This window comes from Bos javanicus, chromosome 24 (assembly GCF_032452875.1).
Source record: "Bos javanicus breed banteng chromosome 24, ARS-OSU_banteng_1.0, whole genome shotgun sequence".
In the NCBI taxonomy this organism is placed as follows: Eukaryota; Metazoa; Chordata; class Mammalia; order Artiodactyla; family Bovidae; genus Bos; species Bos javanicus.
In genome coordinates, this window is record NC_083891.1 from 54,044,750 (window position 1) to 54,070,540 (window position 25,791).

Below are 25,791 nucleotides of genomic sequence, written 5' to 3' on the forward strand. Positions count from 1 at the left end.
ACTCATAAAATAAAATGTAGCCATTGAAAACTATGTTTTTAAGCAAGAGTTTGCACTTTTTCTAAAAATACTAGTTGTAGGCTAAATAGCTGTAAGGTCGCTATCACAATTACTCAACTTTGCTGTTATAGCATGGCTGTGTTCTAATAAAACTTTATTTACAAAGAAAAGTGGCAGGCTGGATTTGGCATGCATTATAGTTTGCCACATCCTATATTTGAAGAATTTGTAATGAATTAGAAACAAAATGATAATATCAACAATAACAACAGTTTGAGAAATTTGTTGTTTAGCTGCTAAGTTGTGTCCAACTCTTTTGCAACCCCCTCTGTCTATGGGATTTCCCAGGCAAGAAAACTGGAATGGGTTGCCTTTTCCTTCTCCAGGGGATCTTCCTAACCCAGAGACTGAATATGCGTCTCCTGCTTGGCAGGTGGATTCTTTACTGCTGAGCCACCTGGGAAGCCCAGTTTGACATATGACAGGCTTTAAAATCATATCTACTGTATTTCCAATTTTATGTATGTGCTTGTACACCAGCCTTTAAACAGGATGTATCTTTGAGTATTGGCACCAGGATGAAGTTTATTATCCACTTCATACTTCTCTGCATCTTCACATTTTTCTTTATCACTGAATATTACTTGTTTTTGTAAGCAGAGAAAAAATGTTTTAAATGAAATTTTGTAGTGAGAGAAGTGAGATGAGGTTGCAGATGGAAATGGTTTGCTTATACATAGCTCCAAACTGAAAACCTAGCAGGTCTTCATGAGGAGTTGGAAAATTCCATAGATTTGTGAATTCTGGATTACTGGCTCCTAAAAGGCTTAACCAAAATAACCTAAAGGGCCTCTCGGTGAGCTGTGCTTGCCGTCATGGCGTGACTAACCAGCACTTGTTAAGAGAAGCAAGGTCAAGTTTACAAAGACCATCTTCTCAGCCAAGTGAGATGTAACTAGGACTGGCGTCCGTATTACATAGACACCCGTGAACCATGCCCACTCCCGCCTACCAGCCCCACCTCACCTGCTGTTTCTCCTTTGGTCCACATTATTGTTCCAACTTGCTGCTCCAGGACCTTTCCACAAATTGTTTCTTCTATGTGAAATAGGACTTCTCTCTCTCTCTCTCTTTTTTTTAAAAAAGAATATGTTAAATATGTATTATTTGCTGCACACAAAGAATTAATATAAAGTACGTGTAAGGTAAAAAGCATTAGGTGCAGTGAATGCCCACAAACCCAAGAATTAGATCATTACTAATAAATCGCACATACTACTTCACCATCTCAACTCAGAAATGATCACTAGGCTAAGTGTGAATTATTGGCTTTTTAAAATATATAGCCCATCACATCATATTGTTAAGTTTTATTTTAAAGTCTCTAGTACAGTAATCATGTTTATTCTTCTGGGATTTATGCTTTTAGTTGAATGTATATTTTAAAATTTGGTTGTGTATAAGATTATACATTTGTTATTCTGTGTATTAGTATTACCTAACCTTCTTTTCCAGAGAAGGCAATGGCACCCCACTCCAGTACATGACTCTTTAAATTTTTCAAGTTTGTATTACTCAAACCTTGCTGCCATGACCATTCTTGTATATATGTCTCAGGTATCATCACATGAATAGGCTTACTGGATTTTCAAGCATTTGTTTTAATGTCTTTCTTAATACTGGAATTAATCAGATTTCCTGTTTTTTAAAAAAAAGCAGTTTTGGTAAATTATGTTTTCTAGGAATTTGTTCATTTCCAAGTTTGTAAGTCTGTTGGCATAAAGTTGTCCATAGTGTTCTCTTGTTATGTTTAACTTCTGCTTTGTCCACTATTGGGTATCTCATTTTAATAATTTTATTGAGGTATAACTGACATATAATCAAGAACACATTTTAAAACTGTCTAAGCTGATGAGGAGAAGGCTTGGGAACGTCCTTCTCAGATCTACTGTAGGAGAGCACATGGCTGCCAGCACCGGCGGCTGCGCTCTGAAACCATCACTGCATTTGGGCCTGCGTCACGCTTCCCACAGGCGGCTCCCACCCAGTGCCCCAGTGCCCCAGTGCCCCAGGGAGCTGAGCCCCTTTGCTTTGCAATGCAGGGCTCCACCGATGGCCTAGAGAAATCCGTGTCAGCCCGGCCGACATTTCGCAGAACTATACTCCTGTCTAAGGCCTTCCTCTTTTTCATCCTGCTCTCCTGTTTCCTGCAAATGGTAGGGTGGTGTCAGGGTCCTCCCAGGCTCCTTCATCTCCCTCCCCTCTTTCCTCTCAGGTTTCCCCACCCCCCAAATGCTCTCTTACAATCTGATCCTTTTGTGGGATCTGCCTCTTAAGGACTTGGCCTAACACAGGGAATTTTGACTTTTGTAAACTCTATAAAACCATCACCATAGTCGAGATAATAAACATATTCATTATCCATCATTCCCAGCAATCTCTTCTTGCCCCTTGCCCGCGTGCAGACTCTGGTTTCATTTCTGTAACTATAGATAATTTGCATCTTCTCGTATTTTATATATAAATAAAATCATAAAATATGTACCCTTCCTTGTCTGACTGTTTACATTAGTGTAAGGATTTTGAGATTAATCTATGTTGTTGCATATATCAATAAGTTAACTCCTTTTTATTGCTGAGTTTTATCTCACTAGGCAAGTATATGACAATTTGTTTTTTCATTTCTTAATCAGTATAAAATATCTTGTGGTATGAAAACTCATATCCAAATCTTTGTATAGTTTTCATCTTTCTTGGGAAAACGACCTAGGAGTGGCATGGATGGGTTATATGACAAATGTGTGTTAAAAATTTTAAGAAACTAAAAACCTATTTTCTAAGGGCTTCTAGAATGAGTCTTTTGCCTTTTTTCTTTTATATTTAACAATTCTAACCAAATATTTACCCCTTTAACTTTCTAAAAAATACTGTTGGCTTTCTTGGTTCTTTATGTTCTATATTTCTGTGATATAGATTTGTTTTCTTTTGCATTGATTTATCCCTTTAATAACAAATATCTCCTTCCTTAATTGTCTGACTTTTTATTTGTTAATATAAGAACTGAAGACTAAATGTATTTTTAAGCATGTTTTTATAGCCTCCTGTATGTAGTATTTTTATTTCTAATGATTTTTAACTTCGTGTGTTCGTTTTGTTTTTGACTCATGAATTATTCAGCTGTGTGGTTCTATTTGTCAGCTGTATAGGCATGTTGATGTATCATTCCGTCACTGATGTAAGCAGCTGTACTCTGCTCAGAGAAGACGGTCTATGTGATATCCATTCTTTAGAAGTTTTTGCAACTTGTTTTATGGCCTAGTGCATGATCAATTTCGATACACGTTCCATGTTTTTATCAAAAGAAGGTATATTCTCTGTTTTTCCCTATATTAACTAGATGAAGATTCTTTTATTTTATGTCGATTGAGTCTTTAATCTTTATAAATTCCTATGTATATAGTGGCAACAGTCCGACTCTTCTTTCCTCCACTTGTATCACACAGAGACAGCATGTCAGTGCTTTTCTGAGGCCCAGCCATGGGCTTAGTGCATCATTTCTCAGGGCTCTCCAATGCATAGAAATCAGTGGCTACAAAGAGATGTTTGATGGAGGGGTATTGCCTCCATCTTGTACCAGCCACCCCCAGCCGTTTCCTGCGATGGTCCTGTCCACACAACTTGTGTTCTAACGAGCACCTCTGGAGGGTATGTTAGCCCTTTTGCTGCTAGTCAACTTCTTCTTTAAAAGAGAATCTCAGTTCAGAAAACATGCTGAATTGAGAAGTGGAAAGAACTACCATGGATAAGTCAATCTTAATCTGTGGGCTCAAAAAGCAATCTATCTTTCCTTAAGGCAAAATGACTCTGGCTTCACTTGACTCTAATGATCGCCTGCCTCTCTCTTTGGGCAGTTCTTCCCAACCGCAGTCTCAGTTGCTTGACTTGCATGTGACTTGAGATCAGTCTGACTGACTGACCTCCAGATCCTGAGACCTTAAAAAGCACCAGTGCCCCTTGCTGGTGGGCTCAGTGTGGCCCTGTGCGTTTGCGGTGTGTACTTTTCCTAAGAGAAAATTCCACCTTGAGTGCTCCATGGGGAGAGTCTTACTTTGACCTTCCATTCTTCTCTCTCTCCCATCTTGGCTTCTGGAATTCTGAGCCTCAGTCTTACCAGCAACCTTGTCGTGGGCCAAAATGCTTGCTACTGGCTGCCATTTCTCACCGAATGGTCTGAGCTCCTGAACGAGGTGTGAGGGGCCCTCTCCCCTGCTCTAAAAGTCAGCCACCTCCTGATGGATGCTGGGCCATTCTGCTGACTCCCTGAGGCTTTGATGCAGGGCGTGCAGCAGCCGCTTACCTGTCCTCCTTCTCGTCACCTGTGTTGCTGTGCTGTGCTTAGTCACTCGGTCATGTCTGACTTTTTGCAACCTGTGTTAGTACCTGTATTTATTCTTTTAATAAATCTTACCGGAGTTCACTTTCCAGATTCTGATCCCTATGGAACCAATCTGCCTACTGCCTGCCAAACTCTAACTTTATACCTGGGGGAAGAAATCAGAGTTGAATTCTCCAACCCAATTCCCTGGCTGAACACCGTATTCATAATGTCAAAACAGAAGCCCCTAGCAAGACTAGCACATCCGGACTTATATTATTTACTCTATTATGGCAAATATTATATGCACACATAATTGTTTGATTGCACACATAGATTAATATATCTTCTCTACATTTAAATTATAAGCTTCTTAAAGGCAAATATAAACTCAACACAACCCCTTAAATAAAACAGATGCTCAGAGAGATCTACCAATTGAATTTAATCAATTAAGAGATTAACTTTTGTACTTGTTTATTTGAGTGTAATTTCTTGGTGTCTAGTCCATTCTTTCACAAATATTTATTTATGGAGGATTGGGCTTCCCTGGTAGCTTGGTCGGTAAAGAGTCTTGTGCAGGAGACCCAGGTTCGATCCCTGTGTAAGGAAGATCCCCTGGAGAAGGAAATGGCAAACCACTCCAGTCGCCTTGCTTGGACAATCCCATGGACAGAGGAGCTTGGTGGGCTGCAGTCCATGGGGTCCCGAAGAGTAGGGCACCACTGAGCGACTTACACACTATGTGCTAAGTAAGCTTCCAGGCTCTCAAAGAATTACGTTATCAAAGTAAATAGAACAGATTCCCTCATAGAGCTTGTGTTGCAGTGGCCGGGGTGGGGGTGGGGGGTTAGACAATAGCTAAATTTAAAAAAAAAAATGAATGTCATATGGGAAAAGGTGCTACAGAGGGGGAAAAAGTGGGGCAAATGAATAGAGAAAGGTGAAGGGTGGCGTTTATTGGGAGTTTTGTACGTTTTGCGTCTCTTAGAAAATAGGCTTCTAGAGGTCTCTATTTTGTTTGCTTTGCATTTATTTTGAGACTTTTAAACAGAACACACCAAACATGGAGTTTTTAAGTGAAAGTGCAAGTCGCTCAGTCACGTCCAACTCTTTGTGACTCCATGGACTATACAGTCCATGGAATTCTCCAGGCCAGAATACTGGAGTAGGTAGCCTTTCTCTTCTCCAGGGGATCTTCCCAACCCAGGGATCGAACCCAGGTCTCCCTCATGGCAGGCAGATTCCTTACCAGCTGCCCCACAAGGGAAGACCAAGAATACTGGGTAGCCTATCCCGTTTCCAGTGCGTCTTTCCGACCCAGGAATGAACCGGGGTCTCCTGCACTGCAGGCGGATTCTTTACCAACTGAGCTATCAGCGAAGCCCATGGAGTTTTTTGGCCTGTAACAAATACTTTTTGCAAATGGTAAGAAAAGAAAAGATTTATCAAGCTTTTAAAAACCCCCTACTCCCCTTTATATTTTAAATGTTGGCAGGGCTGGGGCAGAGGTCGGTGTGGGGAGTAAAAGACACGGGTTGCCGTCAAAATAGAATACGTGGGAATTTATTTTCTTTCTAAAAGCCCTCTGACTCTAACATTTTCAACGACACATTGTATTTAACGGACAAGATCGTCTGTACTATTTTTATTTTTTTCCCCCTGGTTTCAGCAGCAGTATCTGGAAACATGAACGACCCTGTGTACTGGTCAATTTTCCCAAACCCAAACCCCCATGCCCTAATGCTTAACGAGCTGACGTCCCTGAAAAACCCCTGGTGACTCCCGCTGGAAGAATCTCAAGGAGCAGGGAGGCTCTTCTGAGTTACCTCGGGTGCTAACCTGGGGCAGGCGCTAGGACCGCCCAGACGCCCACAGGCAGCGCACTTCACCGCCCGTCAGAGGGGCTGAGCCGCCTCTGCTGTTACACAAGCGAGCAGGCAGCGGCAGTCACAGCTCAGCGTCCCTCCCCCTTCTGGTGGATCGGAAGGTATTTACTTGCTATTTATCATTCAGATTTTGGACGCCGTCAATGTGCCTTTAGTGTTCACTGAATCTGATGCTCTGAAACGCTGTCCAGCACCTGTTGGCTCACTCTATTATTTTATGTCAATTTCCACAGCTGATGCAAGCAACAGTGCCATAGAGAAATGGGCTAGATATTTCCAGAGGCTGAGATCTGGAGGCATTTGGAGGTGTAAGTACATCGGTCACAGATTTCTAATGTGCTGGCTGTGTTAACTGTGTCTTCTGACCTTCTTTCCTCACTGAAGGAGCCCCACTGTAAGATGCCATCTGCATATTTCATTCATGAAGGAAGCACCAAGACGGGGACAGAAAGCCCTAATGATGGGCCTGAAACTCCACTTTGGAGTGGCTGTGGTTCCCTCTTCTAGCCTGTGGGTTTGCAAGAGAAGCTGGGTTTGCAACAGAGTTTTCCTTGGGAAAGAGCTTCTGCTCAGGGCTGCAGGCTGCTAGCTTACTGTCTGCTCTCTGTTTTCAAAGCTCAAAGATGGTCCTTTCTAATCATTGCGGTGGTGCAGTGTAGGAGTCTTTGTTATGCTTGGTTTATTTCCAATTTCAAATACTCTTATCTTAAATGTGGATTACCAGAAAGCTGTGAAACCATTCTGTACCTCTCAGGGAAAAGCCATTGAAGAAAATTTGAGTTTGCTTTCTCTTGACCGTACTATACTCAATACTCCAATTAGTAGGTTACACACAGAGACATCAAAAAAAAAAAAAAAGTCTAGGATTCCCTTTCTTGTTCAACAATAAATCTGGTTATGTGTGATAAGGGAGTAGTTTGCTGTTAGAAAACCTAAAATGAAGATGACTGTACAGAGGAAAGTGGACATTCTCTCTAAGTATTTTACGAATCAATTGCAGTTGCTCTTTTAGGGCTTTGGTACCAATTTTATGCATTAAAAACTCCTTGAAAACTTTAACACCTTGTCAAATTGTTGAGTTAGATGATTATTTTATAAATTAGATCAAATTTAAGAATCTTATACCAAAATGTAATAAGTAGACATATTTATAAATCCATAAAATGTTGAGTTTTATTAATGGTCAATTCATAGAAAATTTTAAGGTAAACAGTGTCATTTAATTTATTTCAGGAAAGAAAATATCAAACTAAGACAAAGCAATTCATCAATAGTGAAAAAGTGACTTCAATGAAAATGGTTTTTAAAAATAAGTTTTGAAAATACTTTTAGTGGTTCAAAAATTAAGTACATTGTATTTTCAATATTGGAATGCCTTAAGTGAGATATCAAATTATTTACATATCGAACATTTGAAAACAGTCGTAAAACTCTATTTTGTAGAAGGAAGAGGGACAGAGGATACGAGGGAGGGAAAAATTAAGTCTTATTTTATTGTTCTATACTTTGTATATTTTTAACATTCTGACTAAATATTTACTCTATAAATATGCTACCTATATTTTTCAAAATGTAACAAAAATTACAAATGTGTGTATTAGATAACTTGCAACATCATTAAATGCAAATGAATATAAGTATATAAAAATAGCATGCTAATATTGCTATGTTGTATTTCTTAAGCAGGGAAAATCTTTTTGAAGATAATGTCTAGCTTCTAGTGGAAATTAGGGAAATCAGATTGGGGTTAGTAATAGCCTTTCAATATTTTGTGATGCAAAAGTCATTTTGAAAGTTTATTTTTAGTTGGTATATCAAAATTCTGGATAGCTCTGTGAACATTCCGTAATAAAATATCTCCCTCTCTCTTTTAAAAACATTTTCTATATTCCAAGTTCAGAATGATGACTCGATTCTTCCAGTTAATACTTAGTTTGAAAGTTCTTCTTGCCCAACATAGGTTTTGCATCCTCGATCTTCAGTTTTATGTCATACTCATGCATGTCTTATCATAAATGATTTTTAAATAACTTTGTTATATGTTCAGTCTAAAGACTCATTGAATTTAGTGATGATGGGGGAAACAATCTTGAGAATATAGATCTTATTGGGAATTTGATATTTTTCTTAGAATCTGAATCTTCTTCCTGAATTTAAGTTCTAAAACTAAGTCCACTGGCTCAAATAAATGAAAAGACAGCACTTAACTGAAATTTTGAATTGCTGGCAAGCCAGTGGATCTTAAGCTGAAGAATAAAATGCCAAAGAGGAAACTAATTTGTTAAAGTGTGAAAGTAGTGACTATCTGTTGATGTTATTGCTGAGGATAACCGCTTAGGCCTTGAGAAGTCTCCCTGCCTAGGAGATCCAGGTGAATGTCAATATTGTCTATGTTTACTAAGTAAGGTAGAGATTTCTAAAAGATTCATTTTGAATACACATTTTTATTTAAAGAGCTTCAGCAGATAGCAAATCCAGTCATACCAATTTTGCCCACAGAAATATGAATTTTTTCCTAAAGAATGTAGTATATTTGGTATGGAAATGGTGCTTAGTAAGACATTTAAGAAAAAAATAAAAAATAGCTTTTACATGATTAAACCACCTACAAGAAACTAGTATAAAGAGAGAGAAGACACATCTGCTCAGTTTACTTTTATTTTGGTTTTCTGAGCACCTGTATTTTGAGTAAGGAAAGATGTCTCCTAGTAGAAGCCGCAGAAAACGCATCTGGGGGCTGACTTCCAGTGGGAAGCCGTGGGAAGCACTTTGTTGCTGATCAGTCGCTCAGTTGTGTCTGACTCTCTGCAACCCCATGGACTGCAGCACGCCAGGCCTCCCTGTCCTTCACCATCTCCCGGAGCTTGCTCAAACTCATGTCCATTGAGTCGGTGATGCCATCCAAGCATCTCATCCTCTGTTGCCCCTTCTCCTCCTGCCTTCTATCTTTCCCAGCATCAGGGTCTTTTCTAATGAGCCTGCTCTTCGTATCAGGTGGCCAAAGTATTGGAGCTCCAGCCTCAGCATCAGTCCTTCCCATGAATATTCAAGATTGATTTCCTTCAAGATTGACTGGTTTGATCTCCTTGTGTTTACTGAAACCAATGTAAAGAAATGACAAGTCATCCTTCTCAATTTGTCCTGAAAAGTGATTACAGTGCTAACTTGAGTTTTTCAGAATCTGTTGGCCAATATGCAAGCGACAATAAATAGGAATTATATGTAATTTGAAAATTTATTTGATATCTAAATATGATTTTTCCTTATTAAAGACCTAAAGGAAAGGCTACAAGAGGGTATTGATGGCAGGCCATGTCCACAGCAGTTACAGCTGTGCAAACAAGAGGGATAAATTACGTATTTTGCTGGAATTTGGCAATAGAAGGAAGCGATTATCCATATAATCACTTTTTCAGAAGAAGCTTTTCTTGAAAGCAAAGATCTCGCTGTTTGTAGAAATTGATTTTATGAATAAAGAAATGTTTGTAGGCGCAGAAAGCTTTTAAATAGATGAGACACAGCCTTTGGGTATAAAAGGGTCACTAATAATATGAAATACATGCCATGCAGTGTTGATAAACTGATTTATCCAAACGTTAATCGTCCCCACTGGTTCTCACAACTTGAACTGATGTAAATGTGTTGTGTCTTTCAGTCGCTAAGTTGTGTCCAACTCTTTATGACCACATGCAATGCAGCACGTCAGGCTTCCCGGTCCTCCATTATCTCCCGGAGTTTGCTCAAACTCCTGTCCGTTGACTCAGTGATGCCATCCACCCATCTTATCCTCCGTTGCCCGCTTCTCCTCCTGCCCTCAGTCTTTCCCAGAATCAGGGTCTTTTCCAGTGACTGGGCTCTTTGCATCAAGTGGTAAAAGTATTGAAGCTTCAGCTTCAGCATCTGTCCTTCCCATGAATATTCAGGATTGATTTCCTTTAGAATTGACTGGTTTGATCTCCTTGCAGTCCAAGGGACTCTCGAGAGTTTTATCCAACATCACAGTTCAAAAGCATCAATTCTTCGGTGCTCTTTATAGTTCAACTCTCACATCCATATTTGACTACTGAAAAAACCATACCTTTGACTATACAGACTTTTGTTGGCAAAGTGATGTTTCTGCTTTTTAATATACTGTCTAAGTTTGTGATAGCTTTTCTCCCAAGGAGCTAGAGTCTTTTAATTTCATGGCTGCAGTCACTGTCCACAGCGATTTTAGAGTCAAGAAAATAAAATCTGCCCCTATTTTGTGAGACACCACTAATAGACGCTCATTCCCTACCCCTAGGTCTTTTATTTGAGGGAAGGAGTTAAAAACTCTAAGGAAACTTGACAGATATTAATCATGATTTCTTAAGTGTTTAAGTTGCAAATGAGCTTTGCTTTTCGTCCACATATAAGATAATAACTCTAGTTTGCGCTTTAGAATCAGTATAAAATTTTATTGGCAAAGGATTTAATATTTTTGGATCCTCTTTTTAAATAGTTATTTATAGGTTTTTCAGTGTAAGCCAGGGACAGACTTTAGACCAGTAAACAAGATATGTCCACCATTCATGGTCTCCATCATTCCATCATTTTGTGAAGGGAAATAGGCAACAAGCCCTTATTTTGAGGGAAACACATGATTATTAAAGTTCTTTTAAAATTATTATTATAGCTTCTTTCAGATAAACCAGAATAGATCTGATGGTTACTAACTTGAAAATGGGAAGAGAGTGCTATGATAAGGAATGACTTGGTGGCTTTTTAGATGTGGTTGTCTAGAAGGTTTGCTGAAAAGGTGATGTATCATCAGGGACCCCAGTAAAAGCGGCAGCCAAGTAGAGAGGAGCACGTGCTATCATAGGAAAAGCGTAGACTGTTGCAAACGTGCCACAAGTTAAATCCTTTCTACGTCATTCTTAAACCTTGACATCTGGAGAATTCCACCCCCTTGATAAAAACTTTACAGAATTTTGAGAACAATGACCTTTTCATCACAGAGTTTTGAGAAGAAAGAGGTAACATGTTGGATGTCCAGAGCAAATTTAAATTTCCATAATAACTTATGAAGTACTGTCACAGCTTTATGAATCCACTCCTTGGCGTATCTAGTCAAATAAACAAGTGTTGGACTATTTTATCACTCCTGTGCCCCTTCCTTTAAATTGGTGATTCTGTATCACATGGAGAAAAGATAACATGCCCACAAACAGCAGAAAAAAAGGGCATCGCTCCTGAAATTCCCAAAGACCAAGTCTCCTTGAGGAGCTTTGTTAGAAGCATTCATGGTAGATTTTTGGTCATCTCCTCAGAAACCACCAACACGGTGCTTGATGGGGATTAATCAAGGTGCTGCTCCTCCCAGGGAATGCCAGACTGAGATGACCACACCCAAGAAACTTAGACACATGTGCCCTGGCTGGACTGTGCTTGGCACGTCAACCACAGGTTCTTGCGGAGTTCAGTGAAATGAGCGCGGTGCCTCACAGTGCCCGGCGCAGGGTACCCGCGCGAGGCGAGGAGGGGAGTTCTGTGATGAAAACGATAGTTCGCTGGTACTTGGAGTGACTCACACCTAACAGTTTTGGAGTTTTGTCATCTCATCAGTGTGCAGCCCTAAAATATATACATTTGCACGAACGGCTGCAGGTATACGTCTGTGTGTATATATATGTGTTTACATTGTGTGTGTGTGTATATATATATATATAGACACATTCCAGTGAGCTACATCTGCATGATAACCAAATAAATAAATCATTGGTTTGTAATAAGTCCACAATCCTGATTCTGAGGCCAAAATTCTATTGTGTTTGCTCTGATAGCTATGGGTAAATTCTTATTCTCAAGATTGCAGTTGACTCATAACTGGTCTATATTGCAATATCCTATATTTTTAATACATAAATATTTCAATCACCGTAAAATAAATACAGACCAAATCCATTATTGATGTAATCCCAAAATGATTCATCTGCATCATAAATATTATAGGTTTTATCCTTTTATATGTTGTTTTAATTATTATTTTGCTTTTCACTTCTTTTATAAATTTATATTTTTTTAATCTTAGACTGTAGAACTTTGTATGACCCATTACAGACCATTTTAATGCTATGCTTTAGAAAAGTTTAAATTATTCTCAATTTTCTATTTGTCAAAATTTCTAGCTAGATCAAAATTCCATTTCAGGTCCATAGCAGCTTTGTTCTCAATCTGAAAAGTGCAGAGAGACTTTCTGTCTCAGTGTAGCATATACTATTTGATAAAGAATGACGTTATTTCCTGTCATGACAAGGAAAAAACTCTAGGAAAGGTACAAATCTTGTATCATTCTATGCGTATGTTAAAAGTTATATATCTAAAGAACAAATAGCTCAGTTAAAGAGCAATTGCTCCTGCCTAAGTGATCATCTAAATGGTGTCTTTTCATTTTGAATGGATCCCTCTCATTGTGCAATTAAAAGATAGTATATTCCAAGTCTGTTCAAGTTCTTTTCAGAAAGTTAAAGGTTCCTTCTTTCAATAATATTCTGTCTCAATATATTAAACTTTTATGTAATCAAACTTCTCAGTTTTAGAATATTTAAAGTGACGTTTATGAAGGCCTTTAGAAATCCTGGTCTACCACCTCCAGTTTAGCGATGACCATCCCGAAGTTCTAAGTGGTCAGATCACAAGAAACAATGCTTTATATTTTTCAACTGGACTTACTATATCAGCATATAGTTTGTAAAAGTATAATTTCAAAATGTAAAATTACAACTTTTGGGCAAATATAAAATGGATTATGTATAACAATTTGCATTCTTAAATTTATATATTTATTAAAATTTATATACATATCCATTTATAAACTAATATACATATCCATTGCTTAAATGTGTATGTATATACATTTTATTTAATTCATTAATTAATGAAGGATATCAGTATCATATTTGAAAAGCATTTGAAAAACAGAGGCTATATTCACAATTTTAAAAAGTAATATTGTGGAGTTTAAAAAAAAAATCTTTGGGATTATCTGTTTCATCAGACAAAAATTATTTGCATTTCTATGAGACATCAACCTAAAAGTTAGCAGTAACTTGACTAAATCTAGGACTTTTAACCAGTATTAAACAGTGGGATGAACTAAGTCCCTTTTCTTAGACAGGGTCAGTATATTACTGAAGGTACTTTCTGGTCATCATTTTGCCTTAGTTCTATAATTCAGGTCAGATATTGACCAACTAAGCCTGTTTGCCAAGTCCAGCGCATCAGCTTTTTGTAAATGAGATCTTATTGGAGCACAGCTTTGCCTTGATTATTTCCAAAGGTGTGTCGAGAGTGTTAATTTACTGTAGCTGCCTTCTAGTCTTTGCTTTAAGTTCTTACAGTATTGAGCAACCATGAATGCCACAAAATTCACTTCCATCTGGAAATTTTCATAAGGAATCTTAAGTTGAACTTTTTAGAATTTTGTTTTAGTTCCTCTTCTACTGTGAGGCTAGGAAACCAACCCCAGAAGACTCTTTCCACTAGATTTCACCTGCAATACCTTTGCTTTTAGGTGAAATCTTCTCTTTTAGAGTTCCCTCAAATTTGCTGAGGTCCCTAGTGTGCTGAAAGTAACCTTTTTACTATCTGGGAGCTTGGGAAAGTTGTCTAAGCCATGTGGGTTTAGAAGCCTATCCCTGAGGGTCTGTTCTTTCAAGAGTACTTGGTGCTGTCCTTATATGAGGCTCTGGGACTGACCGCCTTTGTTGAAGTCACCAAATCAAGCCCATAGCTTACAGCAGAGCCTCAGGCAGGCAGCAAGAAGCAGAGAGCTGTTTGATGATGAGACTAATGGGCTGTGGTCAATTTATGACAACAACCAGTGACGTCAGAAGCAGAGGGGAACAGAGTTCTTTAATAGGCTTTCATGATGGTTTGACCAATGCTTTCTCTGAGGATAAGAACATATTATGGAAGGCACCAAAGAATCTCCAGAGCCTTTCCTCCAAAGCATCTAGTTTCCGAAATACTTTTATTAATATTTTATTTATGCAAATTAGGCTAAAGAAGTCTGAATCTCTATTTGATTTTGCAGTTCTTCCCATGCAGCTCTTATATAATAAGGTTGTACTTATTATTAACTATGAAACTGACAAACAAACCTAATTATTTCTAGCATTTTTTTCACTTTTATAAAGAAATAAATCTTTGTGATTATCAGGTGTTGTCTGAGAAATCTCAAAAATAATTTTACAAGTGAATTTTAGGGGCTTTCAAGGGTGACCTCCAAAGCTGCTAAAGTCTAATTTTATGATCATGCCTCTCTGGAAAATATAAAATGAACAAATGTCAGCAATTTCACATAACTTATTATTTTGTAAGGAAACTAGATGTTACAATGACTTTGGAGAAGATGTGAGATATTATATATATATATATATATATGGAAATTAAGAAAGATATGTGAAAGTAAAATTACTACATCAGATTTATACATATATATGTGAAAGTCTCTCAGTTGTGTCCGACTGTTTGTGACCCCATGGACTGTAGCCCACCAGGCTCCTCTGTCCATGGGATTAGCCAGGCAAGAATACTGGAGTGGGTTGCCATTTACTCCTCCAGGGGAGCTTCCCAACCCAGGGATCTCTTGCATTGGCAGGTGGATTCTTTACTGCTATGCCACCTGGGAAGTCCCAAATATGGCTATTAAAATTTAAGCTCAAATTAATTAAAATTGGACATATTAAAACTCTGAGGTCCTCAGTCACACTGTCCACTTTTCACATGCTTGGTGGTTGTATGGGCTTACTGGCTAGTACTGAGTGGCTCCCGTACTGGGCAGCATTTCTATCTTCTTGGAAATTTCTTTGAGATAGCACTGTGCCTGCCTAGACAATCCTTAGGCAGTCATTGACCCTTTATGATGCTAAACAGTTAAGTTCCCCACCATTTGCCTTATTTTCAAATTTCAGAAAAATCTTCTGACAGTTTTTTAAATTGTGACAGAATTTATAACCATCTAAAAATAAACCTCAATAGTAAAGGACTGCTATCCAAATAGGCTTTATATATAGCATGATCAGGGCTTCCCAGGTGGCTCTAAAGTAAAGAACTTGCTTGCCAATGCAGGAGACGCAAAAGAAGCAGGTTGAATCCCTGTGTCTGGAAGATTCCCTGGAGGAGGAAATGGCAACCCACTCCAGTATTTTTGCCTGGGAAATTCCATGGACAGAGGAGCCTGGTGGGCTACAGTCCATGGGGCAGCAAAGAGCTGGACAAGACTGAGAGACTATCGTGACAAAACAGGATAATTATACGATACTTCATATATTTTGGTAGCAATGCACTTTAGAGAAATGCAAACAATTATACCTACCAAAATATGTATCATCAAATGACTAAATTTGGTTCAGTTAGGAAACCATAAGAGCTGGGATGTTGTGAATGTTTCTGATAAACAAGAGGAGGGTCAAAACAGAAACAGGACAGCCATGGTATCTAAGGAAAATTTTGCCTTTTGCTTCACATAGCATTTTATTTTTCTGTGCTTAATTATGATAAATGGAATTGCACATATTTCCATGAAAGTAACTTCTATGTTAAATAGAACCTAGGTTTTACACGAATGCTCAGTAGTGCCGAAGGAAAATAAACATTATCAAACTAGGATACTATTTTAAAATTGTGAGAATTACTTATGTAACAGAGAACTGCTTTATCTTGGATTTCTCATTAACAAAATGAAAGCATTAGTTCCCTGAATTTCCTTATTGTAAATCTGTAAAAGTAAATTTAATTTATCAAACAAATAGCACTTAGTGCCTATTGTACAAACAAGATGAAAACAGTATCTGCCCATATAGAGGGTGCAGACTGGTAAGGGAGGCAGAAAATAAACACACTAATAATTAATTGCAAACACTGTAAGTTTTGTGAAGAAGTATCATGAGAGCATATGAGGGGACACTCTTTCCTAGTCTGTTGGGATTGGAGCTGGGTATGTATCTGAAGGGATGCAGTCAAGAATGTCATCTTTAAGAAAGTGATGTGTAAATCAGGATGCAGAGGATAAGGAGGGATTTTCTAGGTAAAGGAGAGTCATGGAGGATTGAAAATTTCTTAAAGGAAACGTTGTATAGAAGGTCACTGACCAAGGAGGTAACATGAACATTTGAGATTTCAAATGGATGAAGATGTGATGACTTGAACTGTTTTTCCAGTGTTATTTTTCCCTTTTTGGCCTAAAGAAAGAGTACAGATTGGTACAGATTACTTTTTTATATCAAATTGCACAAGGAAATACCTGAGTAGATAAAATCCTTGTGACCTACTTCTCATTTTTCCTCTGTGGAAGAAAGCTGCCTTTAGAGTAGTCACCTTGACCTTCCATTAAGGCCCAAAATGGAAGAGGTGAGTTTCTAATCATGTCTTAATGTACTGGTTCACTGTTGACTCTCTGGGCCGTTTATGCAAACAGACTTTCTTATAAATAAAAGTGAAGCCTTGGATAGGCTTATTGACTTTGGGTATAACTGCAGGTCTTGAGGTAATCAGAGAAAAAGAGTTACTCTCATTGCTTAGGACAATAACCAAATGGCAACCCACTTCAGGATTCTTGCTGGGGAAATCTCATGGACAGAGAAGCCTGGTGGGCTACAGTCCACGGGGTTGCATAGAGTCGGTCATGACTGAGCAAACACACACAATGTCTGAATAATTCAACCTTTATTTATAGTATCAGTTACAGATCATCCACATTCAGATACATCAGTTCATTTGATTACAGAATTTTATTTTATTTTTTTTTGATTACAGAATTTTAGATTAGATAATGAATCAGATCAGATCAGTCGCTCAGTTGTGTCCGACTCTTAGCGACCCCATGAATCGCAGCACGCCAGGCCTCCCTGTCCATCACCAACTCCCGGAGTTCACCCAGACTCACGTCCATCGAGGCAGTGATGCCATCCAGCCATCTCATCCTCTGTCGTCCCCTTCTCCTCTTGCCCCCAATCCCTCCCAGCATCAGAGTCTTTTCCAATGAGTCAACTCTTCACATGAGGTGGCCAAAGTACTGGAGTTTCAGCTTTAGCATCATTCCTTCCAAAGAAATCCCAGGGCTGATCTCCTTCAGAATGGACTGCTTGGATCTCCTTGCAGTCCAAGGGACTCTCAAGAGTCTTCTCCAACACCACAGTACAAAAGCATCAATTCTTTGGCGCTCAGCCTTCTTCACAGTCCAACTCTCACATCCATACATGACCACAGGAAAAACCATAGCCTTGACTAGATGAACCTTTGTGGGCAAGTAATGTCTCTGCTTTTGAATATGCTATCTAGGTTGGTCGTAATTTTCCTTCCAAGAAGTAAGCGTCTTTAAATTTCATGGCTGCAGTCACCATCTGCAGTGATTTTGGAGCCCAGAAAAATAAAGTCTGACACTGTTTCCACTGTTTCCCCATCTATTTCCCATGAAGTGGTGGGACCGGCTGCCATGATCTTCGTTTTCTGAATGTTGAGCTTTAAGCCAACTTTTTCACTCTCCACTTTCGCTTTCATCAAGAGGCTTTTTAGTTCCTCTTCACTTTCTGCCATAAGGGTGGTGTCATCTGCATATCTGAGGTTATTGATATTTCTCCCGGCAATCTTGATTCCAGCTTGTGTTTCTTCCAGTCCAGCGTTTCTCATGATGTACTCTGCATATAAGTTAAATAAACAGGATGACAATATACAGCCTTGACGTACTCCTTTTCCTATTTGGAACCAGTCTGTTGTTCCATGTGATGGATAAAAATTTTCTTTTGAACTTTATCTGAAACATTATCTTGGTGTCATCTTTCTCCCTGCCCCCACACTTTTCATGAAGTGTTTGTCCCACCATTATAAATTCATTGCTGTATTTGATATTTTTTTCTAGAACATGAGTGCATAATAATCTCTATTTCTAACACTTAACATATTGCTTGGCCAGTGATGTTCAGTATGTGTTTATTAGGAGACTAAGCAAGTGAATTTTCCCCTGGTGCCTTACCTGGTAAAGAATGGCTTCCCTGGTGGCTCAGCTGATAAAGAATCTGCCTGCAATGTGGGAGACCTGGGTTTGATGCTTGGGTTGGGAAGATCCCCTGGAGAAGGGAAAGGCTACCCACTCCTGTATTCTGGCCTGGAGAATTCCATGGACTGTATAGTCCATGGGGTCACAATGAGTCAGACACAACTGAGTGACTTTCACAAGCAAGTGAATAAATGAAAGATTGTAGATTTATAAATATATCAAGAAAAAGAAAAAGACCTTAAAATATCTGGTTGAATCTCTTAAAAATTTTTTCATCATATATGGAAGTAAGTTAATAGTATCTAATTTATTTGATTAAATAATATTGATGAGGCAAGAGCTTTTCAAGGATGATATTATGAATCTCATCAACAATATTCAACTTTTATTGAATGCCTCTTCAGTACAAAGTGCAAGTGCACGTCGCTCAGTCGCGTCCGACTCTTTGCGACCCCATGGACTCTACAGTCCGTGGAATTCTCCAGGCCAGAACACTGGCGTAGGTAGCCTTTCCCTTCTTCGGCACGAATCAGCCATAAAAAATTAGAGGTATCAGACATGGTTCTTGCCTTCTAGGAATTCGTGACAAAATTGAAAAGCAAAGACATTTGCTTAAAAATATTATGTCTCATATAGAAAACGTGCATGTGTGTTCACACTAAGTCATTTCAGTCACATTTGACTCTTGTGACGCTATGGACTGTAGCCCGCCAGGCTCCTCTGTTCATGATTCCATATACTCTAGGCAAGTATATTGGAGTGGGTTGCCATGCCCTCCTCCAGGGGATCTTCCAGATCCAGGGATGGAACCCGAGTCTCCTATGTGTCCTGCACTGGCAGGCGTGCTCTTGACCACTAGCACCACTTGGGAAGCCCCATAGGAAATGTGTACTGGAAGTCAACTGAGTACAAAAAAAAGTGAGGGATGCCAGAATTAGGAAGGTTAGCAGCAAGGACATTCTGAGACCCAGGTAATATTCAAAGTCACAAGAGGGAAGAGATTTCATCAAACACTAAGCTCCTCTAATTGTTCATCGATGACTAACCACTGACTCATACTCTTGTCCTTTCCCATATATTTCTCACTATTTTATAGTTGACTGCCTTTGAAGACATTATTTATCTCTTCCACATAAGAACAACTGAAAAAGAGAATGAAATTACTATCTGTTGACCACCTACTATATCCCAGACATTGTAGTCAGAATTTTATGTAATATATCCCTACCTCAAACATTTTTTAGAACATAAACACATTCACAATGTTTTTGAAAGATTTAAAAATATTTTTATCTGCATCTTTTATGACAGAGCCTAACCTGGACAAGAACCTTTTTTTCCCCATAAAACAACTTTGTTGTGATGTACTTACAGAAAACAAAGACTTATTTTATATTCACAGCTTAATGGGTCTTGCCGAATGTATACTCCTTTATGTTCAATCAAGATAGAGAATATTATCTTCACCCCACAAATTCCTTGATGTTCTTTTGCAACCCGTCTTGGCCTTAGACTGCTTCTAATATGCTGTTGGTCATTGTAAGTTCATTTGACTTATCAGGAATTACATCTAAGTGCAATTATATGGTCTGTACCCTTTTGTATATGGCTAGTTTCATATGGAATGTTTTTGAAATTCACCCAGGTCCTTGCATGTAGAGGTGGTTAAAGATTTTTGTTTTTAGTTTCTTAGTAGTATTTCACCTTATGAATATATTGCAGTTTGTTTATCCATTCTCCTACTGATGGGCATTTACATAGTTTTCGTTTGGGAGGATGATAAAACTGGAGTGAACCTTGATTTTCAAGGCTTTGTGTGGAAATATGCCTTTATCTCTCCTGGTGAGCATGTGAGAGCGGCGTTGCTGAGCTGTATCCCCAGTGCACATTTCGCTTTGTGTTCGGTGCATTTTGCTTTTCCAGCAGAAATGTGTGAGAGGTCCAGTTTCTCCTTATCTTCACTAGCACCTGATATTGTTAATATTTTCATGTTAACTTTCCTGTTGGTGCGTAGTGGTATCTCACTGTAAATTTAATTTGCATATCAAATTAAATCCATCTCTGACAGACTAATGGTATTGAGCATCTTTACTTGGGCTCATTAGACATTTGTTTGTCTTCCTTTGAGAAGTATCTATTCAGATCTTTTGCCCACTTTTGTGTTAAGTTGCTTTTGAGAGAGTTGTAAGAGTTCTCCATGTTTTATGGATGCAAATCCTTTGTAAGATACACGTATTACAGATCTAGTCTCTCCTTCTATGTCTTTTTTAAAAAGAAGACTTGTTTTTAGGGCAGTTTTAGGGTCATCCCAAAGTTGAGAGGTAGGTACCAAGAGTTCCCACATATCCCCTCTCCCATTATCAACATCCTCCACAAAAGTAGCACGTTCGTTACAGTTGATGAGCTACGCTAACACATCATTGTCACTCCGAGTCCATTGTTTACCTTAGGGTTCTCTCTTGTTTTACAGTCTATGGGTCTGAAAAACATACATAACGACTTATATCTGCTGTTACAGCATCACGAGGATTATTCTCACTGCCCTAAAAGTCCTCTGTCCTGCGCCTGTTCGTCCCTGCCCTCTCAGACCTCCACAGCCACTGAACTTTTTATTGTCTCCATAGTTTTGCCTTTTCCAGAATATCATATAGTTGCAATCATGTGGTGTGTAGCCTTTGCAGATGGGCTTCTTTCACTTAGTTATATGCAGTTAGGTCTCGTCCATGCCTTCTCATAGCTTGATAGCGCATTTCTCTTTAGTGCTGAATAATATTTCATTGTCAAGATGTATCACAGTTTATCCATTTACTTACTAAAGGGTATCTTGGTTGCTTCCAAGTTTTGGCAATTATGAATAAAGCTGCTGCAAACATCCATGTGCAGATTTTGCATGGACATAAATTTTCAATTCATTTGAATAAATACCAAGGAGGAATCATGATTGCTGGATTGTATGATGAGAGTGTGTTTAGTTTTGATTGTCATTTTATTTTCATAGGTTTCTTTTTTTTTTTTTTTTAACTAAGAGCAGTAGGTTTTAATTTGATACAGTCCCTTTTACCTCTTTTTGTCTTTTATGGTTTGCGATGGTCTGGTGGCAATTTCACATGTCTAGAGGGAGAATTCACCCCATGCTTAATACTATTAAAGTTCAGTTACTTGATTGACTCTACATGAGGCAGTAATATTGAGGATCATCACGTAAGAGTGATTTTATCTTATACATTTATTAACCAGTGCTCTGGATAATGAAGTGATTCATAGGCACTGTCCTCCTAACTGCCTGAATGTCAAAGCAGAAAGAGTTATAGAGCTGCGGGGTCAGGAAGGAAATGATAAGACATCCTTTCCATCCATTGGATAAACACTTTAACAGTCGGATCATTTGTCTAATGCACATTTCCAGAACCTGTTTTCATCATAAGCAGCAATGTAGCATAACTCGTCTGGATGTTAGAGCAGGAAAAGAAATAAGAACCTTCTCTCCTTTTTGTTATTATAAGATGCCTGCCTGACTTTCCACAGCTTAGCAGTGGGACATTTGCAGTCAACATATCACTTGATTTCAAGTAGAATCATGCCTTGGGTGCGGCTAAATGGTCCTCTGGGCAGAGTGGGAGCCTTCTAATCAAACGAAGCCCAGGCATGTATGCTAGGCTAGCAGAGTGAGCAGGTCACTGAAATGTCCTGAGCCACGGTTTCTATCATCTGTAAGATGTGAAGATTTGAGTATATACATCAAAATATAGCAGGCTCTCACTAGATGGGTCTTTTTTTTTTTTTTTTACTAATTGGTGATATAAATAATGAATTAGAGGGAAATTTTATTTCTGATGCATTTTTTATCATTAGAAGAAAGAGAACTGAGAAATTCAGGACAAAAATATCAAGATTAAAAACTTGGTCTTTGTTTTCCATAAATCCCACCTAGGTTTTTACTCATGATCATAACCTAATTGTGGTATTTTTTTCACAAGAAGCATGTCTTAGAAGAGATGGATATTGAATTATGTTATTGCTATACAAAACCAGAGAACAAAGTGGCATCACGATTATTTTCAAATCTTAGGCAAACAGATATTATTGAGGGACCATGTTTTTCTATGAGACCTCTTAAAATTTTGAATAAGTAATAAATTGCCCTGCTGATTCAAAACCCAAACAATAAGGCTACACCAAGAAGGCTTAACCTCCACTGTTCCCCCATCTGTAAAGTTCTCCTTACCTTGTTCCCCAAGCTAATCAGTTTTATTACCTACTCTGTTTTTTAAGTCAATTTGAACAAATATGGGCTTCCCTGGTGGCTCAGACTGTAAACAATCCGCCTGCAATGCAAGAGACCTGGGTTCAGTTCCTGGGTCAGGAAGATCCCCTGGAGGAAAGCATGGCACCCCACTCCAGTACTCTTGCCTGGAAAATCTCATGGACAGAGGAGCCTGGTGGGCTACAGTCCACGGGGTTGCAAAGAGTCATGCGTGACTGAACAACTAAGCACATGGACAAAAGTTAGTATACTGCGTACTCTGTTGTACGTGTAGCTTATAAAAATACATGTGTAGAAATTAATATATCATCCTTACAGAGTGGCCATGCCAAGATTCTGTGCAGCATTCCAACCTTATTGCATGTGCTGCTGAAGCAAAAACCCTGCAAGTCCTTTGCTAAATAAAAAAAGTGACCTACCTCTCCACCTTGATGACTCGGTTCGCTTCTTGCCTAGAGGCAGAAAGTGGCAACAGGTAAGAACTCAAGGCCCCTGGAATTTTTGAAGACATAATTCTAGCATGTAACTGCTCAGGGAAAGAGGCTCTGGGAATTCTGACGTTCTTCCCTCTGGCATAATCAGTCTTGAGGGGTTGGTTTTAGCCTGCAGGCTTATGCTACAAATAGAAGTATGTTTCAGCCTAAAAGTTAATGCGGCTTTTCATTGAAGAGTGAATGTTTTCATGTGTAAAACTTGAAAGGGAAAAGTGTCTAATATAGTCTTACCTCCTGATTAGAGGAAGTGACTGGAAGGAAATCCTTCTAAGGCAATTGCTTGTAGTGCCGACTTACTTGTCACCCTGGAGGAAGCTATAAGCTTCTTGGAGCACTGTCTCCTGAGAACATACAGGAGAGGCCTTTCTCTGAGTCATAATGACGGGTGCAGCATGGTGTTGGAGACGCTGTCATAACTGAAGTTTATTTGGTAGCTAAAATTTCTGAATTCAGTTTCATCTTTGAGTTTATAAGCATCCCCAGCTTGTTTTTCAAAAATCTAAAAGCACTTGTATACAATATACACGTATACACATGCCTTACAACAATGGAAGGCAGGAGCAAGTCAGGGTCAGATATACAAATATTAAAAAGTATAAGGTCACCTAAGTCATTCATAGTTTATTTACTGAAAATTTATTTATATTATATTATATATTATGTATGCTTATGATATGATATATGATATGACTTATATGTGGAATCTAAACAAGTAATACAAATAAACTTATTTACAAAACAGAAATAGACTGTACAGACATAGAGAACACACTTCTGGTTACCAAAGGAGAAAGAGGGGAGGGATAGATGAGGAGTTTGGGATTAACAGATACCTACTATATAAAAAATAGGTAACAACAAGGACCTTCTGTGTAGTTCAAGGAACTATAGCCAACATTTTTAATAATCTATAATGAAAAAGAATCTGAAAAAGAATAGACATCTACGTGTATGTACAACTGAATCCCTTTGCTGTTCACCTGAAACTATACTTCAATTAAAAACAATAATGATTAAGAAAAGAATTCACCTGTTATTTCCTCAATAGATTTACCTTTATTTCTGTTTTACTTCTGCTAGTCATCAAGTTCATTTGCATTTACTGAGTGCAAAGCAGGTCTGTAAAAGAACAGGTGCCCTGAAGACAGGCGTAAACCAGTCTGGTGGCCACTGTTTCTGGGTTGCTGGATTGTAAGAGAGAACACGGGCAAGCCATGAGGAGCGACAGCGACTTAAACATCAAGACCAAGTGTTCTCAGTCGTGTACCATCGTGGTTTCCTCTGCAGATCATGGCTCCATCCCAGGACATCGATGGCAGGGCTCATCTTCTCAAGAATGTGTAAGGAAACCCTGTAAATTTTGCATCCATGTCAACTCATACTACAGGGACAACAGCTGGCAGAAATCAGACCCAGTTCTACTTTTGGAAGCCGCAGGGGCTGGCTATCCTCAAAAGTGTCCTTCCACCAGGATTTTTAGCAATCTAGACAGAAACAGAATAATTTTCCTTCTTGGTCCTGTGTAACATCATTTCTTCAAGTGTGCAAGGACATCACCCTTATTGTCTGTACCAAGTACGGCACATCCGGCCCCTTATTCTGGACTAGCGTGTGGAGTATCATTCAGCATAGCATGTTACTCTGCTTTTACATGCTGTGGTTTTCAAGATTTTACATCCTCATAACTGACTTATGAGTTTTTTTAGTAGAGGTATTCTGTTTTCAGTCAATAAATATTGAGTGCAACTACGTGCCAGATCCTCTTCTAGGGGCCAGGGATAGAATCCCCTGATATTCCGGAGCTTTGGGAAGAATAGCGAATATACAAGTATATACTTGTTAGCAGGGGATAATTAAAGAAGAGAAAGGGCTGAGGGAGTGTGACTGAGTTAGGGTGAATGAGGAGGGAAGGAAACCCTGACCTGCCATCCTTGGGGAGTAACTTGAGTTCAGTGAGTGAACGAGCCACATAGATAACAAATGCAGGAATGGCAGATGGCAGATGCCCTGGGCTTTGCCTGGGAGTGTGTTTGCCATATTGAAAGAAGAGCAAGGAGGTACCATGGATGGAAAAATATGAGAGGAGAGAAACAGGAGAGGCGATCAGACACACAAGCAAGAGGCTGAATGGGGAGCATGAATGATTTTATGGAACTGTGGCCTTTGTGGCAAGTGAGGTGGGAAGCCATTGCGGGGAGGTGGAGCAGGGAGAGACTGGAGATGTCACGTCAGCGTCTCACTCTGAGGGCCGTGGAGCAAGGGTAGAAACGGAGAGCGCACTTCCAAGGCTGTCACAGTGCTCTAGGCGAGAGATAATAGTGGTTGCAGCCAGTAGCTAGAGGACTCAGTCTGACTTAATTGATATCCAGTAAACATCTCTCAAGAGAATTTTGGCCAAGCAATGTACCTGAGTCTGTGCTGTTAACCACTGCACTGTTCATAAAAAATAAAACAGTAAATGAATGTTATAATGATGAAATAGATTGATTTCATTCATGTAAAAGTTTTTGAGCCACGGCTACACCTCTTAGACAACTTTTATTGGATCCCTTCAGGATGATTACCAGATATGGGTTTTAATATTGCTTTTACTTTTCCTAACTCATTTCAGAACAGAGTTCTTATTTATTTTTATCACAAAACATGATTAAAAAAAAAGTCTTCTGAGAGAAGATGAAAGCTATTTTTTATTCCTTTAAAATTTGACTGCAATGATAATAATAAATAAAGCAAAATGATAATTAATA

At 38.8% G+C, this 25,791-nt stretch overlaps 1 protein-coding gene across 2 annotated transcripts in view; it reads left to right on the top strand.

Moving 5' to 3' along the window:
• The first annotated feature begins 6,269 nt into the window (after positions 1-6,269).
• Positions 6,270-25,791, top strand: part of RAB27B (RAB27B, member RAS oncogene family) — a 177,166-nt gene continuing 157,644 nt past the window's right edge. The window contains exons 1-2 of one of the 2 annotated variants that reach the window (XM_061400258.1): positions 6,270-6,365; positions 6,498-6,572. The gene's annotated coding sequence lies outside the window, so the exon portion shown is untranslated. Of the gene's footprint in view, positions 6,366-6,391; positions 6,573-25,791 lie in introns of those variants that run through there. The other variant, XM_061400259.1, reaches the window with a different exon arrangement.